General features: G+C 28.6%; 1 pseudogene; it reads right to left on the bottom strand.

The window, feature by feature from the left end:
• Nucleotides 1-233: 233 nt before the first annotated feature.
• Nucleotides 234-19,146, bottom strand: LOC140674176 (fatty acid synthase-like; annotated as a pseudogene).
• Between the last annotated feature and the right edge of the window lie 1,610 nt (nucleotides 19,147-20,756).

The following is a 20,756-nucleotide window of genomic DNA, read 5'->3' as shown; positions in this document are numbered from 1 at the left end:
CCGTTAAAATCTCCGACATAGGTTTAGAAATACCCTGTATAAGACAAATACTTATAGAATTTATTTTATTTTATTTTATTTTAATTTACATAATATAAATCATTTTCCTAAAAAGAAAACATTTTTATTCTTTTTTTCTTTACAATATAGTATATATCGTATAGTATTATCATATAAATTATTATCTTTTTTATTAAACTATAACAAATTATATTAATAACAAGGTATGATAATTAAATTTGAACATAAATATCTGGATTCAAATCTGAATCGTTAAGTTTGCGAGTCAATATTTTTAAACTCTTTCGAAATCATTTGCTTCAATAGCATCGTGCATCTCTTCTTGTTTCACTGTATTTGTCATTTCTTTAAGTTTTATGAAACTGAGATTTCGGATATCTTGTACTGTCAATAAGATATCGAATTCTCTCTCCAACGTCTGGTGAGTTTCCACTGCATCATTGAATCCATGCCGAGTTCAGCCAACGATACGTTTTGTGTTATTTTGTTTGGATTTTTCAATCCTATTTTAAAAATTAAAGAAAGAATTAAATATTTAGATACATATAACCGGACTCACTTAAGCTTGAAATAGTGATATAACAATTATTAAAGTTATATGTATCTTTAATGCATTTAGTTATTTTAATATAACATATACATACAGGGTGTCCCATTTTAATTCCTCCAGTGAAATATTTCGAAAAATATGAAAAATTCGAAGAAATGTTTCAGACAAAAGTTGTATGGTTTCTAGGGGGACATAAGATGGGGCCATTAGTTTGACCTTGAAGAGTCACATGAAGGTCATTTTGAATTTCTTAAATGGAATACCCTATATATTTTTGCATATTCTTGTAGCTTACCTTGAGAGCTTTCCAAAACACTATGATAAAATGTTTTTTCATTAAACACTTTTCGAGTTATAAGGCTTCAAAGTTGCAATATTTTGACATAAAATACAAGATATCTCGTAAAATATTCATTTTTCGATTATCTTACCCTAATACTTTTATGCACAGAATAACGAGACAAATCAATTGGCGTAATTAATACACATAATTATGTTAAGGTAAAAATAAGTAAATACATAAATTATTACCGGTCGTATTTTTATCTACAAATAATTATTAAATAATACGGCCAATGATCGAACAAATTAAAATATATGTTAAAAAATATTTATATTTATTATTGCGTACAGCCGAAACGTTTACGTTTTAAAATTTAGAATAATAAATATAAACATATTTTAACATATATTTTAATTTGCTCGATCATTGGCCATTTTATTTAATAATTATTTAAAGTAAAAACGTGTAAGTGCTAGTTGCAAATTCAGATTTTTTCTTAAAAATAACTATGTGTTTTCTTTACATCAATTGATTCGTCTCATTATTCTGTGCATAAAAAGTATTAAGGTAAGTTAATCGAGAAATGAATATTTTACGAGATATCTTGTATTTTATGTCAAAATATTGCAACTTTGAAGCCTTATAACTCGAAAAGTCTTTAATGAAAAAACATTTTATCATAGTGTTTTGGAAAGCTCTCAAAGTCAGCTACAAGAATATGTAACAAAAAATAGGGGGAGTCATTTAAAAAAATTGAGGTGACCTTCACGCAACCTTCAAATAACTCTTCAAGGTCTAACCAATGGTACCATCTTATGGCTCTCTCGAAACCATACAACTTTTGGCTAAAACATTTTTCTCTCCCAGGCTTGGTTTTCGAGATATTCGACTGGAGCAATTAAAATGGGACATCATGTATATGTATTTTTAAGGCTCCCAAGCAGTCACCGCGGTCATATTAGAATCGTGATGTTATAAGCGAGAAATAATACTCTGAGAATTCTTGAGTGCCATTTTTAAATAAAAAGATGTTTCGATGAAACAAAACTACAAAACGAAAAACTAAGCCTTTCCCTTGACAGTTAATAAATAGCCGTAAAATGAGTATCAAAATAAGCCAATTTACATGGGAAAACACACGGTTTGACGGCTGTCTAAGGAAGTGGAAAATTCCTTCCACATAGTATATTCCTTGCTAAGCTTAGTTTTTGAACAATTTTACAAGTGTGCTAAAGCGATCTATAGTGTTGTTTTATTGAAATACCCCGTGCAGAAATTTTGTCAGTGACCCAGTAAGATTCCGACTAGTATTCCGAAATCACGATCGGGATTTAGTGCAATATCGAATCAGATTCCAGAACAAAATGTAACAACGGCAAACTGGATTCTAGTAGAAATCCCGATCCAGATTCACTCATTTCTAATTGGATTCCTGATTGAATAGTTCAGGGATTTTAACGAGTTCATATATACGTGCTCGATAAAAATTAAAATGTAAAACGCAAATATATATTTTTATTTTCTTTTAAATATTTATTTTATTATGTTTGTTTTGCATAAATATATAGTAAATATATATTTTAATATTATTATAATTATATTAACATTATAATTATGTATATATGAGATATCAGATTACGTCTGGATTCTATTAGGGACATCCCATTTGGGTAAGACATAGCACTTCCCTACTGGGATCTGATCAGAAGTTGGGAATCCCTAAAAAATTTCTGCACGAGACCTTTTTATTTAAAAATAGCATGCAAGAATAATTTGGCTGTCAAAACGTCACTTTCGCGCCTAAATAGAAAAAAAGAAACAGACAATGCGAGATAAAAAGAGAAATAATGATTGGTTCTTATTCCTACCACAATTATAGTTGTCATCACTGTCAACTCAGAGTTTCTCGGCGACTACTCGGGAATCTTAATAATATTGTTTAATAAAAATCATATAAATGTTTTCCTTACGAATCTTTCACATAATAGTTGCTTGTAAACTCACCCATAATGTTTACAACAACTTCAAATGGATTTGTTGCTCGGTCAGAATCTTCCTTTTTCTCAGCAACAACCATGCTGCTTACGATTGGCCGATCTTGTAACAAGAATACTTCTAATGTGTCCAAGCAAGAAGATATTCCTTGTTGCAACGTACCTCCAATAACAAGTGTCTTGTCGTCTTTTTCTGCCATATTTGTGGCAAGCCCAACATCACCAATGGCATCCCATTCTACAGCTAAACCATGTAAACCTTCTTTCATTCTTCTTTCACAAATTCTTTCCATTATGGAATTTGCCATTTGGCCCGTGATACCTCTTCCGCATGTAACGGAAGAAAAAACGACAAAATGTCGAAGTTGGGGGCATATTGTTCTCGATAATTCGTCCATATTTTTTGTCGTCCCCGCTTTTGACACAAAGGTATCTTCAAATGTTTGTGGCGACTGATTCTTGAATATGCCATCTCTCAACATAACTGCCAGATTGAATATACGTAAGCATCCACAGGACCTTGTTCTTCGGCAAATTTTAATATAGATTCACAGTCTTCGTACTTCGAGGTATCAGCTGTACTAACGATTTGTATATTTACACCGTAAGATTGCCATAACATTATTCTTGATCGCTGATAACCGTCCTTTATCCCAGTTCGCGAAGTCAGTACTAGATTTTTTGCACCATGTAAAATCAACCAATCAATTAATTCTAGACCAAAACCACCTAGACTACCTAAAATAATGTAGCATTTGTGTTCCAGGCAGTAGTACCGGGAATATGCGAGTATAGGCGTATCCAAGGGTTCATCTTCTTTATGAACTTATTATTATCTGCAAATAATATTGTTGCGTTATATGCATTTTAAAATCAAGAAAAAAGAAGAAAAATGAAAAAAAAGAACGTGAAAGAAAAGTAACTGTTAAAAAAAATAAAGATTTCAGATAGAGAATTGTAAAAATGAATAAACTGTCAAATAAAGTGTGGCTGTATATAAAAAGTAATATAAAAATTTAAATAAGTCAATAAAGAAATAGTTTCAAAAAGAAAGAGTTTTTTCCAAACAGACATAAAAAGGAAACAAACATAATATATATATGTATATAACTCTTGTGAGGCGAAGCGTGACACAGTAAACAGCGTATCGATTTACTAAGTTGAAGGTTCCGGGTTCGATCTCCGGTAAGAGCAGAAAAATTACAGTCGGACCTCTTATCCTACGACATTTCCAGTCCGGAATCTTCCCCTTAAACCTCTGATCCCACGACAAAAATTTGAGAGTGAGGGTATAATTCCCCTTTCGCAATCGTAGCATGAGAGGATTTTTTTGTCGTAGGATAAGAGGTTTCGTAGCATAAGAGGGTCGTAGGATAAGAGGTCTCAAAGAAAATGGAAATAAAAATAGAGCTGTTGAAAAAAATAAAATAAGCACACAAAGAAACACAAAAATGAATAGTAACAGAAGTTTTGGGCCTACGAGAAAAACAATTAAGATTTATGAGTTCGAATGTTAATAATATTCAATTTGAAATGAAAATAAAAATAAACAAAAATCAAATTGGAAACGTAACATATAAAACAATGGGAGATTGCAAATTTTGTTTGCTGACTTTTGATATGCTGACAATATAGTGACATTAGAAAAGAGCGAAGAAGAAATGAAAAAAGTTATGTAAAGAGTATGAAAAAATATTTAAAAACTTTTCAATTAAAAAATTGTTGTCATTAATTCTACAAATAATCAATTTAAAATCATAATATATATATATTTTAAAATATTACAAATAAAGGAAAAAGATGACAAAAGCTGAAATAAAAAATATAAAAATTATAGGTAGAAATCTATAAAAATGAATAAATTGTCAAATGAAATATGGCAGGACAATAAAATAATAAAAATATTTTTAAGGTTTTTTTTAAATCCTTCTTTTCCTAAACGAATAAAAAAAGCGATATTGCACCTGTTTAAAAAATGTTTAAAAAAAAGATCTAAACAAAATGGTAAACTATTGAGTTTTTACTGTTATGTATAATATACAAGTTGCATATGTGATTATATTACCAGATGATATTAACGGAAAAGTTACAGAGAAAGATAAAAAATAAAATAATTGTTAAAAATACAGACTGAGTAAAGAAGTAAAAGGAACAAAGTGCATAATTTGTACATATTACAGCATAATTAAAAAAGATGTTCTTAAGGCTCCCGAATAGTCGCCGAGAAACTGTGAGTTGACGATGGCGACAACCATAACTGCGGTAGGAATAAAAACTAAGTAATTCTTGCTCTCTCTTTTTATCTCGTATTGTCTGTTTCTTTTTTTCTATTAGGCGTGAAAGTGACGTTTTGACAGCCAAATTATTCTTGCGTGCAATTTTTAAATAAAAAGATAATTCAATGAAACAACTACAGATCGCTTTAGCACACTTGTAAAATTTTCCGAAAGCTAAACTTTTCCTTTGACAGTTAATAAATAGCCGTAAAATGAGTGCCAAAATAAGCCTACTTGCACGAGAAAACATGCGGGTTGACAGCTGCCTGAAAAAGTGGAAAATATTCCTTCCATGAAGTAGGTATATTCCTTGCTAAACTTAGTTTTCGAACAATTTTACAAGTGTCCTAAAGAATTCTCAGAGTATAAGTTCTCGCTTATGATGTCACGATTTTAATATGGCCGCGGTGACTACTCGGGGGCCTTAATCGAGTATTATTTTTCAAAAAATATATATTTCATATGCTATTATATTTTATTGCAGAAGTTCTTGTACAAAATTATAAGCATTTAGATATACTGATATTGGGGGGAATAGAAATATACGGCGTCGTAGCTACAGTTATACCTCGTCAACAAATGTAGTCAATCCCGTTCTTGAAGAGTACAAGTTTGTTGCTCATCAAGATCCAAATGTGATGTCTCTAAAAGATGCAATAAAAATGCCGACGGACATTGCGCTTGAATGTTGCAATATGACGAACGTAAAAATCATCGAATTTATCGAAAATAGCGATCAAGTGATGCCGGAAAATTTAAGTTCTTTGTATGTTTCTAAAATTTTAAATACCTTACCGCAAATTTGTTATGATATTAAACTAACAATAAGCTTAGCAAGGAATATACTATGTGGAAGAAACGTTTTCCACTTTTTCGGACAGCTGTCAAACCGCGAGTTTTCCCATGTAGTAGGTTTATTTTGGCACTCATTTTACGGCTATTTATTAACTGTCAAGGGAAAGGCTTAGTTTTCGGACAACTTTACAAGTGTACTAAAGCGATCTGTATAGTCTTGTTTCATCGAAATATCTTTTTATTTAAAAAATGGCACGCAAGAATTCTCAGAGTATTATTTTTTGCTTGTGACATCACGATTCCAATATGACCGCGCGGTGACTACTCGGGAGCCTTCATTTTTTTTTATTTTAAAATTTTTGATAAAAAAACATAGAGACTAAGAGGTCTTTGAAAAAATGCAAATAACCCGATAATTCTTATTTATAGTATTAAAAATAACACACACACTAAACAAATCACTGTGTGGATTTTTTGAGAATGTAATATTTTAATTATTAATCTTTTCATTATAATGAAAAATATTCATACTTTTCCAATGTTTTCCAGAAGCCATATATCTAAAGGCAGCCTCAATTTCATCTCTCTCAAAGACTTTTCTGCATAGCGGCTTGATGGCGCCATTTTTTAAACCTTCCGTCACTTTATTCCACAGTATTTCCTTCTTCTGTTTTGCAAAAAATATATTATCTAATATAATGTCGTAAAAGCTAATGCCTTTGGAAAATAAAAATATTTTTAAGGGATTATTGGAAACCACATCAAACTTTCCAATTTTGAGGAAACGATCACCCTTTGCTAAGCAACGGACGGACGCTTGCACTTTCTCTTCAGCTAAAGAATTCAATACGATATCCACTCCGCGACCTCCTGTTTTCTGGATAATTATTTGTTCAAAACTCGTGTCTCGAGAATTTCTGATATGATTCTCAGGAATGGAGGGAAACGTGTTTCTTATAAAGTGTCGTTTCTCGAGATTTCCAACCGTTGTAAACACTTCGCAACCTTCGTGAAGCGCAAGGTGAATTGCTGCTTGACCAACGCCTCCCGTACCAGAATGAATTAACATTTTGTCGCCTTTCTTCATTTTACCTTTCAAATACAAAACATAATAGCACGTGCTATATACGCAAGGAACCGTCGCGGCGTCTTCCATCGTCCACTCGTCAGGTATGATCCAACTGAGATATTTATCAGCTGCGCGAATATTTGCCATTCCCCTAAAAATAATAATAAATAATATATAATTTAATTAATAATGTAATAATAATTTATAATAATATATAATATATAATATATAATTTATAAATAATTTATATATTGTAAATAAATTATATATTGTATATTATAAAAATAATTTATAAATAAAAATAATGATTTTTAAAAAATTATATAAATATATTATTAATTATATTAAAATTATGTTAAAAATATCCTATCTTGGTAATATTTTGTATATACAAAAAGTAAAAAGAAACATTAAATATAACAATTCTTTCATTTTTTATTTTAATAAAAATATAATTGAAATATCAGATATTTATTTTAAAATTTTACTAAAAATATAAATTAGTTGAGACTATGTGTATATCATTATCTTACTCATTTAAACTCAGTCCCATTATTCTTTGTCCATTTTTATCAAAACCAGCAAATTCTATTCCGATTAAAGATCTTTGATCGAATGCGATAGGTTCAGCGGAAGTCAAAGTGAGTTTACCGCTAGCTATCATGATATCTCTAAAATTCACAGACGCACACACACACTATTCTTATTAAATTTTCTTTATCATCATTAACGGAAGATATCCTGTTTTGCATCCAACAAAGACTGCTCAGATCACCTCGTATCTAAAATACATAAATATAACAAATTATTTTAATTCTATTCAAGTAAACCACTACTTAATTGATAAATAATATATAATTTAATTAATAATTTAATAAATAATTTGTAATAATATATAATGTACAATAAATAATTTATAAATAATTTATAAATAAAAATATCACAAAGTATTATTTCAATTTTTCTTAAATACGCAATCTCCTTTCTTTAAAACGTACCATTTGAGAAACGTAAGCACTTTGTACGTATTTTGGTTCTGGTAATGATAATGGAAAATGCCTATAAGTTCCCCAAATACTACCAGAACGTACAACAATGATAGGTAAATCCAGCTGTAGTTGCTTCGTGTACAACGATTCTTGCAATGAAAAAGTGGGGCATATCTTTATCTTGAATAAACACACCTCTAATCATTTCACCGCTAGGTTCTTTTCGTAAACAATTCACAAGACCGATTAGCCCGCATTCGAAGTCTTCTTCTGCAACGACTATAATCGTATTTGTAGCCTCGTTTTCTACGTTCATGAGTGATTGAAGTTTATCTACCACGAGAATTCATAATTGTTTACGTGCACAATCTGCTAATTCCTCTTAATATCTTGAATTTTTCTTAATAATATAATTGTCTTATCGTTAGTGCGTTTCTCTAAAACTACTTTTAATCCATACTTATCCAGACATGAGTAGTCGTAAGTAGCATCCAACTCTTCCAATGTCAGAAGAAAGCTCTTCGGCATCATAACCGATAATAATTGTTCATATAATTTGTTCTTATTTTTTGTTAAAATTCCGAAACCAATGACCATTAAACAATTCTCATTTTCTGTCAGTTTATTAAATTCTATTTTAGAAACATTATCAGGCAAAGAAACATTTTTAAATCGTTTGTTGGCCGCTATTAATTTAATACCATAACAAATTTGCGGTAAGGTATTTAAAATTTTAGAAACATACAAAGAACTTAAATTTTCCGGCATCACTTGATCGCTATTTTCGATAAATTCGATGATTTTTACGTTCGTCATATTGCAACATTCAATCGCAATGTCCGTTGACATTCTTATTGCATCTTTCAGAGACATCACATTTAGATCTTGATGAGCAACAAACTTGTACTCTTCAAGAACGGGATTGACTGCATTTTGTTGACGAGATATAACTGTAGCTACGACACCGTATATTTCTATTCCCCCAGATATCAGTACATCTAAATGCTTATAATTTTGTACAAGAACTTCTGCAATAAAATATAACAGCATATGAAATATATATTTTTTGAAAAATAATACTCGATTAAGGTTCCCGAGTAGTCACCGCGGCCATATTAAAATTGTGACGTCATAAGCGAGAACTAATACTCTGAGAATTCTTTAGGACACTTGTAAAATTGTTCGAAAACTAAGCTTAGCAAAGAATATACCTACTACATGGAAGGAACATTTTCCACTTTCTCAGACAGCTGTCAAACCGCGTGTTTTTTCGTGTAAGTAGGCTTATTTTGGCACTCATTTTACGGCTATTTATTAACTGTCAAAGGAAAAGTTTAGCTTTCGGACAATTTTACAAGTGTGCTAAAGCGATCTGTAGTTGTTTCATTGAATTACCTTTTTATGTAAAAATTGCACGCAAGAATAATTTGGCTGTCAAAACGTCACTTTCACGCCTAATAGAAAAAAAAAACAGACAATACGAGATAAAAAGGGAGAGCAATAATTATTTGGTTTTTATTCTTACCGCAGTTATGATTATCATCACTGTCAACTCAGAGTTTCTCGACGACTACTCGGGAGCCTTTTAAATATTGTGTCCATTTATAATACTTACGGTTTTCTCCGTTTGAAAGTTTTTCAATGTGTTCCATATGAGATTTTGGATCAATTATCGCTTTACGAATTCTTGTTGGTAGAAAAAGGTTTCTCTAATTCTGTCCTAAAATCATCATCTGTAACATGCTGTCCATGAATGTTACCCAATTGTCAGTCCAAAAGTAATGACCATTCTTTCCTGTAATTGACGCACTTTTTAGTCCACGAAATTCATCGGTATATTGATAACCACGAAGTTTTAATTCTTTATAGATATCTATAACATTCATCTCCTCTTCATCATTGTCATTTCGATTAATAAATGTAGTACATATTTTCTCATCTTTAATATTAACTGGAATTCGTACTGTTCCAGTAACGACGACATTGCCTTCTTCAATTATTTCAAATTTGCTACTATCTATAACAATACCGACATTTTTATAAATATTTTTTATAAATATAGTTTAGAGAAGAAAGATATTTTATGACATTATTTTTTATAATGAGATAATTATCTAAAGAATAATTTAGTTAATTATGGAAATGAAATATTAAATATTTCCAAAAAAAGGAAACATACACCAATTATGCTTGTATGCAATTTTAAATTTAAGTTTTAAGGAAAGTATTTATAATATTAATGATTAAATACACACAATTTGATATATAAATAACTTTATCATAAATTATAAAACTATAACAAAATTCATCGTAATTTAAGATACGAAATTCATCATCAGATGATTAAATTTGTTTGAAATTTTAATATAAAATTCACATTATTAACTTTAAACTAAATCTTTCGAAAAAAAACTTTAAAATGTATCTACCATAAATTTGTATAAAATAAAATATTTTAATGTAATCATTTATTATATGTAATCATTTATTATACAATCTTTTTTCTTACGTATTTTATGTAAAAATTCTTCATTCTTTTGTACATATCCAGTTATCATAAGATTAATTTAATTGTTCGTGTTAAAGTTACCTTTTTGAATCATAAGAGTTAATTTCACTGGGCTTTGAAAATTGACATCTTCAAATACAATTGGTATATTAAGATAATTTTTTTTTCTTAACCAACCAATCATCTGCCATATAAAAAAACAGATATCTTGTAACCGGTAATAAATTTTTTCCATTAATGACATTTCCGGTCATATATATAAATTCGTCCTCTGTTATGTTAACAGTAATAGTTACGTTCCCAGTTTCGAGTCTTCTTTGTCCGGTATAATGAAATATATACCAATTTTCAGAATGATCCCATCTGCAAAATATGTTTTTAATTCAATAATCTATAGAACATTAACCTATATTCTACTATCTTTAAAAAATTATGTAAAATAATTTTCTATTTTTTTGTTTTAAGGCTCTCGAGTAGTCGTCGAAAATCTCTAAGTTGACGGTAGAGGTAATTATAACTACGGTAGGAATTAGAACCAAGTCATTATTGCTCTCTCTCTCTTTTTATCTCGCATTGTCTGTTTCTTTTTTTTTTTTTTTTTTTTATTAAGGATGTTTAGCACCTACAATCGGAACAAAAAGTAATCGAAATTGACAAATATATACTTTTCTCATATATCTTAATATATGATTATTATAAAGATTGCATAAAATCTTATTATTTATTCATAGCTAGAGTGTAGAAATTTATTTTCGAACTTCTGTTGCTTTTTTTCGGAGAATTTTCGTGTTTTTTAAATTATAATGAGAAACTTTTATCATTGACGGTACCTCGATTTCAACATTACAACATAAAATTTGAATTATAAAAATAAAAGAATTTACTCATACAGAGTTTAAAATGTCAAAATAAAAATTATAATAGTGAATAATGACAAAACATAGAAGATTTTTAACTATTTCTTTGATAAATTTAATAATTTGTTATTTCTCCGAGAAAAAAGAAATGTGGCAACATGGTAATTTTTCATAAGTTGGTCAAATTGCAAATTGACATATGAAGCCTAGTCGCTTCTCGCTTACACGTTTATATATAGAGGCTTCTTCAGATGAAAAGATAAGTTATTTAAAATGTCATAAGAAGGCTCAGCTGAATACTATGTTGCCACGTTTTCACAATAAATAATATGTTATCTCGGATAATAGGACGAAATTGAGAAAATTATATTCAATATCTTTTAAACTAGTCAATACTTGACCAAAGTTATGTGATCAAATATTTCCTCTATATTTAAACTATACTTTTGCAAATTTTGAATAAATTTCTATTATTATTTCTATCTATTTTAGCTCTTAAATCAACACGATCACAGGTTTTTTATAAAAAAATCTGTAATCGTATCAATTTAAGGGCTAAAAAGGACAGGAATAATTATATTTATACTTATTTATATAAATAATTATATTTATAATTATATTAATACTTTTACTCTTATAATTGGATCTACAAAATAATTATATTTATAATAATATCGACGGGTAAATTCATTGCAAATTAAAATCCTTATAACTTTTGATTGCTTCAGTAAATCAACTCTAGGTTTTTTTATAAGTCTCTGAACATGTATCAGAACAATCTGTGCAAATTTTATTAAATTCCTATATTTTTAAAAATAGATACTTAAACATCCTTAAGAGTGAAAGTGACGTTTAAAGTGACATTTTGACAGCCAATTTATTTTTGGGTGCCATTTTTAAATAAAAAGGTATGAGGAAGGAATTAAACAAGACTACAGATCGCTTTAGCACACTTGTAAAATTGTCCGAAAACTAAGCTTAGCAAGAAATATACCACCACATGGAAAGAACATTTTCCACTTTTTCAGACAGCTGTCAAACCACGTGTTTTTTCGTGTAAATAGGCTTATTTTGGCACTCATTTTACGGCTATTTATTAACTGTCAAGACAAAAGCTTAGTTTTCCGACAATTTTACAAGTGTGCTAAAGCGATCTGTATAGTCTTGTTTCAGCGAAATATCTTTTTATTTAAAAATGGCACGCAAGAATTCTCAGAGTATTATTTTTCGCTTATGACGTCACGATTCCAATATGGTCGCGGTGACTACTCGGGAGCTTTAATTCGCTATTCTTTGTTTGTCTGATAAATATGACTGAAAAACTTGATATTATAACAATAAATAGAATTTACCTTATAAGGTGTGAAATCATTGGTGTACCACGACTTACAGGAAACTTTACTTCCGGATATAAATTTGCGTAGTTGTAATCCTGCATTATAAAGTTTTCCAATTCCGTGTAAAAATATTTCAATATTCGGTTTGTGAGAAAATTTGTATAACGCGACATTTGTCACTGTTGCGTTTAAAGATTTATTGAGAATGTGTTGTAGAATATCTTGCGGCGCTATTTCAATCATTACTGCATTATTTGGAATAAGACACATAGCTTCTGAGAATAATACCGGGGCTAGCAAATGATTCGTATAATATTTTGCTAGACATGATTTTGGAGATGCGCTGAACCATTTATAAGACTCATCCAATACACTTAATCACTTTGAGCTTGGAAACGCTTTCTCTGACAATATTTCATTCAAGTATTCCAAAAGTTCAATTCTTGCGGGCTCAATGTAACGATTATGAAAAGGTATACGTCCACAAGAAATTTCTTTTACAGAAATGTTGTCACTCTAAATAGGAATAAACATTACTATTTATTTAATTCAGACATAATTATAAACACAGATATATTTTCTTAATTATAATAATATATTATTTATAATATTTATAATATATTATAATTTATAATATTTATATATTATAATTTAATATTTATAATATTTTTTTAAACCTGTAGCTTAGCGATGAATGCTTTTACGGAGTTTGTTGGTCCACTCACAACAGAATTACTTGAACTATTGTAACAAGCTATGTCAGTATCCGATGGACATATATTCCTCAAAATTTTGAAATCAAGATTAATTTCAGCCATTGAGCCATCTATTATTTTTGACTTAAGACATACCAAGCCTACATAATATGCCATCATGATCGTTTCTTTGGCCGTCAAACATCCATCGGCATATCCACAAACCAACTCGCCAATGGAATGACCCATTATAATATCAGGAGTGATACCAATGCTTGTTAAAAGATCAACTATTCCAATCTGCAATACTCGTATAATTTCTTACTTATTCCAACTTTCTATACAAGGTGTCCCATTTTAATTCCTCCAGTGAAATATCTCGAAAAATATAAAAAATTCGACAAAATGTTTCAGACAAAAGTTGTATGGTTTCTAGGGAGACATAAGATGGTGCCATTAGTTTGACCTCGAAAAGTCACATGAAGGTCACGTGAAGGTCATTTTCAATTTCTTAAATGAAACACCCTGTTTATGTTAAAGTAAAAATGTGTAACTGCTAATTGCAAATTCAGATTTTTTCTTAAAGATAACTATGTGTTTTCTTTACACCAATTGATTTGTCTCGTTATTCTGTGCATAAAAGTATTAAGGTAAGATAATCGAGAAATGAATATTTTACGAGATATCTTGTATTTTATGTCAAAATATTGCAACTTTGAAGCCTTATAACTCGAAAAGTGTTTAATGAAAAAACATTTTATCATAGTGTTTTGGAAAGCTCTCGAAATTGGCTACAAGAATATGTAACAAAAAGGGAGTGCCATTTAAAAAAATTGAGGTGACCTTTACGTGACCTTCAAATGACTCTTCAAGGTCAGACCAATGGTACCATCTTATGGCCCCCTCGAAACAACTTTTGCCTGAAACATTTTTCTCTCCCAGGCTTGGTTTTCGAGATATTCGACTGGAGGAATTAAAATCGGACGCCCTGTATATATATATTTTCTTAATAAAATAATATTATAATATTATAGATAAACATTAAGAAGAAAGGATCTACTTCCTATTACCTTGATCTTAACATATGTTGTCAAGATCATGATCCTGAATAATTTCCAAAAGATTTTACATATATCAAGATTAAAAGAGATGAGTCCCTTTTTCTTAAGGTTTAGCAGAACTTTTAGCTTTTTATGAAATATTGATCTCTAAAGATAACATGCTTTATACATAATATAAAAAATCCCGCAATATAGGTAGTTAAAATAGATAATATATTTCATTTATACATATATTTTTGTACCTGTAGTCCAGTAAGGTCTATGAAAAAGTTGATTACGTTATCGAGAATATGTTTGTCATTATTTGTTATAATATCTGTAACAGATACACCGTGAGGTCTCAAAACAGTATCGTATTTCTTGATTACTTTAGTGAATGCTGGAAATTTCATTAAAGCTCGACCTACCAATTTTAAAAGAATATAATTACATTATTACATAGTATTGTTCATAAATTGTTTTAAATAATGTATTATTTTTATATAATTAATCCAAGCAAGCATACATAAATAACAATCTGTGAAACTTTTTTTTTATTTTGCATGGACTTTCCACAATAATTATTATATTTTAGTTTAGTTAATGCCAAAACTTTATTTTTGCATCTGATAAATATAACTCAAAGAATTATTTAATAAAAATTTGCAAACTGGAAGTATTAATTTTGTATTTTACATTATTTTATATTCCAACACATATATTAGTATGTGGGTTTTATTTAAAATCATTAATTACAAATAAACATGTGACATCTTAATCATTCTTAAATTCAATTTTAAACAATTGATAATTATTATATTATAATATAATATAATATAATATTTATTAAGTTAATAATATTTGTTTTACTTACCCATATTAAAACTCTAAGACCCAATTCCAGAAAATATGAAGCAAATCGGTCTTTTCATATGTTTGTTATGTGTCATTTCAATCATTGCGTTATCGGACGCTTTAGATGCAGCAATTATATATCCTCTATAAGGATGATCTTTTATATTGTCACTATAAATACGATGCAACAGAGAGATATATTCTACATCTATTGACCGACTCTTTAGCTATAGAAATATTGTTATTAATTATAAATATACAACAATTATCTTATAATATCGTAATAGGCTATTCTAAAATTAATTAAAATTAAAATTTTATGTATATATATATATATATATATATATATATACAGTGTCTCATTTTAATTCCTCCAGTGAAATATCTCGAAAAATATGGAAAATTCGAAAAAATGTTTCAGACAAAAGTTGTTTGGTTTCTAGGAGGACATAAGATGGTGCCATCAGTTTGACCTTGAAGAGTCACATGAAAGTAACGTGAAGATCATTTTGAATTTCTTAAATGAAACACCCTATATATTTTTGCATATTTTTGTAGCTTATCTTGAGAGCTTTCCAAAACACTATGATAAAATGTTTTTTCATTAAACACTTTTCAAGTTGTAAGGCTTCAAAGTTGCAATATTTTGACATAAAATACAAGATATCTCGTAAAATATTCATTTTTCGATTATCTTACCCTAATACTTTTATGCACAGAATAACGAGACAAATCAATTGGCGTAATTAATACACATAATTATGTTAAGGTAAAAATAAGTAAATACATAAATTATTACCGGTCGTATTTTTATCTACAAATAATTATTAAATAATACGGCCAATGATCGAGCAAATTAAAATATATGTTAAAAAATATTTATATTTATTATTGCGTACAGCCGAAACGTTTACGTTTTAAAATTTAGAATAATAAATATAAATATATTTTAACATATATTTTAATTTGCTCGATCATTGGCCATTTTATTTAATAATTATTTAAAGTAAAAATGTGTAAGTGCTAGTTGCAAATTCAGATTTTTTCTTAAAAATAACTATGTGTTTTCTTTACACCAATTGATTCGTCTCATTATTCTGTGCATAAAAAGTATTAAGGTAAGATAATCGAGAAATGAATATTTTACGAGATATCTTGTATTTTATGTCAAAATATTGCAACTTTGAAGCCTTATAACTCGAAAAGTGTTTAATGAAAAAACATTTTATCATAGTGTTTTGGAAAGCTCTCAAAGTCAGCTACAAGAATATGTAACAAAAAATAGGGGGAGTCATTTAAAAAAATTGAGGTGACCTTTACGCAACCTTCAAATAACTCTTCAAGGTCAGATGGTACCATCTTATGGCCTCCTCGAAACCATACAACTTTGCCTGGAACATTTTTCTCTCCCAGGCTTGGTTTTCGAGATATTCGACTGGAAGAATTAAAATGGGACACCCTGTATATTATTTTCAATACAATAAACAAGTTTTCCTGAAGATTTTTTAGTTACTCCATTATAAATTTTATTACATAATTATAATCAAGTTAAATATTTATAAGTCTTGCATATAATACAAAATTTATTACTTAAATTCTTAATTACAAATCACGGAATCGATTTTAATTTTACTTGTGTACTTACGTCATCTAATATAATTTTAGCCGCTTCTTCGGTACGTCCAGATATAGCTACAAGTCTAGGTAAATCGTCTGCTTTATTATTGACTTTAATTTTCGGATTTGATTTTAGTAATATATGGCAATTAGTACCAAATCCGAAGGATTTAATGCCGATATATCTATCCTTGCATTCTGTCGGTTCAGTGACTATTTTTACTCTTCCTTCAATAATAGCAGTCAGTCATTTTTACGGACGTTTAAAATGTATAGTAGGCGCGATTATACCAGTTTCCATCGCTGTTAAAACCTTTATAAGAGATACATTCTTATGTGTTTAAGTAATAATATCTTGCAAGTTCTATAATATTATAATAAATAATCGAAAAAGATAGATAAATAACAAGTTCCACAGGATCTCCAGCTATAGTATCAGTTGCATGAGCCTCCATGTAAGATAGATTAAGAGGCGAAATATTCATCGTAATTCTTCCAATAACATTTTTTGGTTGTGAAATGATGGGAAGGTAATTCCTTCTTCTTTAAAACCATCGGAATTGGTTTTTCCATAGATGTAAGTGGCATAAATTCTTCTTGCATTCCTTGCCTTTTGTAGGAACATTGCCACAGCTCCATCACTACGCATGTAACCAGTGCCTTCTTCATTGTAAGGTCTGCCAGTAGCCATCAGCAGATAGAATTTCTAAAACAATATTACTAGTTTATTTATTTTAATAAATACAAGATATATAATTTTGTTTTTATATTTTCAGTTTTTTTATTAATATATTATTATTTATATATTAAGATATTATTAATATATTATTATATATATTATAATATAATTATAATATATTTATAATATATGCTATATTAGTATTATTATTATTAATATATTATTTTCAGTTTTTTTATTAATATATTTCTTTATTATTAATATATTAATTACTTGAAAAAATTGATTATATTGTTCAAAAACAAAAATTACTAAATTTAGCGAAATATGATTAAAGAAACTTTAATTAAATATTATTATTTTGATAAATGTATCAATAAATATTTATATTATTTAAGAATGCAATAATCTTGACAAGAGAATGCTACAACAATAATATGTATTAATATTTTTTAACTACCAAGAGCAAAAAATTGATGAGTTATATAAGGATTGAGACACAAGTTGATACTAGCAACAATAACCGCTTCGCAAATGTCAGATTTAATCATCCTATAAGCTTCCACCATAGCGTAATGACTCGAACTACATGCGGTATTAATATTATACGATGGTCCAGTAAGGCCGAGCCAATGAGAAATTCTGTTTGCTAACATGGCTTTATTACATCCAAGAAGGGGTAATCCAGCAACCTATTAACAATTACAAGAAATATACAATTTTTATATAAAAAATATATTTTCTCCCCATATTCAGCAATATCTTTGTATATGTTAGGCTCAATTATTAATTATTAAATATATTATTATTAAATATTAAATTATTAAATAATCAAGACAAAAATCATATACGTGAGGTTTACTATATATTAAATCAATATGTGTATCAGAAACAGTTGATGCAGTGATAACGGCCGTGTTTGTTCTTTTTAATTCTGCGGGATTTACACCCGCATCAATGATTGCTTCATAAGTATGCTCAAGTAACATTCTGCTACCAGGATCAATTACATGGGCTTCTTCTGCCGATATGTTAAAAAATTTTGCGTCAAATTTCTGTATATTGTTGATTTTTCTTATTCGAAGAGGCGCATCATGGATAACTGTCAGGATTTAAAATAATTAGTATAAAAATAATATCATATTCTTGGTCATGGATATTAATCATACTAAAATATTCTTAGAAATACATGATATCTATCTCAATTACTTCCCTATCAAAGAAAAAAAGAAAATTATATCAATATATTAGCAAAGAATATTTTAGTAGCATAAAGTAATTTATGTAAACATATTACAAATTCTTAACGATTTTGATTAATATACATTTTACGTGATATAAATATCTCCCTATTAAAACACAAAGATATTTTTAAGTTTAATTTTAAAACAAAAATATTATTACAGTCAGTCCAGCGTTGATGGTCGTCCGAACCGAGATCCGTTTTACTGAAAAAATTGTTCTGAAATTCTTTTATATTGTCAGACTTAGGAAATCGCCCAGCAATACCAGAGATAACGATTTCGTCTTCAGTCTCGATAGTTCACGCTGATATATGGATTGAACCGATTGTTATCCATTTTCTTTAAATTTTAATATTTCTAAAAAAATATATATCATATAATTCTCTCTATATTTTCAAATTCTATTATGTATTTAAAATAAAAAAAAGATTTTAAAACTAAAAAAGTTTTCTTTAGAATAACGGAAACTTTATAACGCGCAGATAAATGAGAAAAATTATATAATTTTAAGCGCTAAATAAATATTAATGTAAAATTTTTAAGTAGGGGAACGTGAAGTAGAACAGCCAACGTAAGCATTAAGCAAGTTTTCAACATATTAAAAAGAAATAAATTGATCTTTTTTTTACTAAAAATATTCTTTGGAATATCCACTATAAGGAAAAACACAAGTTTATTATAAAATAATAGTTTAAATAGACGAGATTATTGATTTAGTAAACGCCTAGATTTTCGTGATATGCTTTTCATGCGGGGTATAATGGACTACTTCCAAAACTTGTTTATTTCATTAACATTGATGTCTAAAACTTCTTAAAAGTTGTATATTATAATATGATATAGAACATAAGAATATAAATTTGTATTTTTAAATGATAACTATAAATTAATAAATAAAAACAATTCTCTTGTTATAATAAATATTTTTCTCTTTAAAACATGGAAAAATATCCTTTAATGTAATAATTTTTGGTATTAATTTTGAAAAACAGCATCTATGTATACTCTCTTTCTTTCTCTAGTATAAAAATAAAAAGTACAACATTTCGTGGGCTAATATTTCATTAAGCCTCAAAACGTACTTATTTACTTTTGATCATATAAAAAATTATAATTAATAAATATTTACATAGATACAGTATGAAATTAATAAGAAAAGATCATTTTAAAACATAAATGTATTTACGGTAATAAAAAATAGAATTTTAACATTGTTCACCTTATGTAAATATATCGAAGAATTACAACTCAATCGCGGAGAACACAGCAAGTGCATTAAGTAATTTATAACAACTTTCAACTAAAATTATTGCGACCACTGATAACAGCACGCAGAAAGAGACACCTAATAGCAATAATTGCAACATATTTGATAACATGGTAGCATCTCTGTAAAAAGATATCGACTCTGCACCATTGTACCCCGCGGTGCCGTTCTACCCCACGTTCCCCTATGTATAACAATTTATAAAGGTTTATAAAAATCTAAGTGTCTAATAACATAAGTATTAAGATCTACACAAGTAGCGTTAAAAATTGCATTTCTTATTAGTCTACGTTTGAATTTTGATTTGCATAAGCGTTAATTTTTGTTAATAATCTTTTAATAAACCATAACACGGTTATAATATTTTGAAAATTTTCAAAATTCTAAATTTTACAAAATACATTAAGGTTTAGTCCTCTCCTTAGAAAATGTATACTCGATAAATTCTAATAATAAAGTAACACCGACAAAAGTAAACCACGAAAGAAATTTTTCTTATTTAATTGAAGAGAAATAGAGGAAATGTTTATCTAGAGTCTGCTCGCGCACGAATAACTGCCTTACCAAAATTCACGAAGTCAATCTATAATACACGCATAGCAAGAATATTATCTTGCTATTTACATTTTCGACACAATAATGCATTCATGTTTTGCTGCACGCGGTTGTAAATAAAACT

The sequence above is a fragment of the Anoplolepis gracilipes genome, chromosome 15, assembly GCF_047496725.1.
Source record: "Anoplolepis gracilipes chromosome 15, ASM4749672v1, whole genome shotgun sequence".
Taxonomy (NCBI): Eukaryota; Metazoa; Arthropoda; class Insecta; order Hymenoptera; family Formicidae; genus Anoplolepis; species Anoplolepis gracilipes.
The sequence above is the reverse complement of the archived record's forward strand: the minus strand, read 5'-3'. Positions and strand labels throughout refer to the sequence as shown.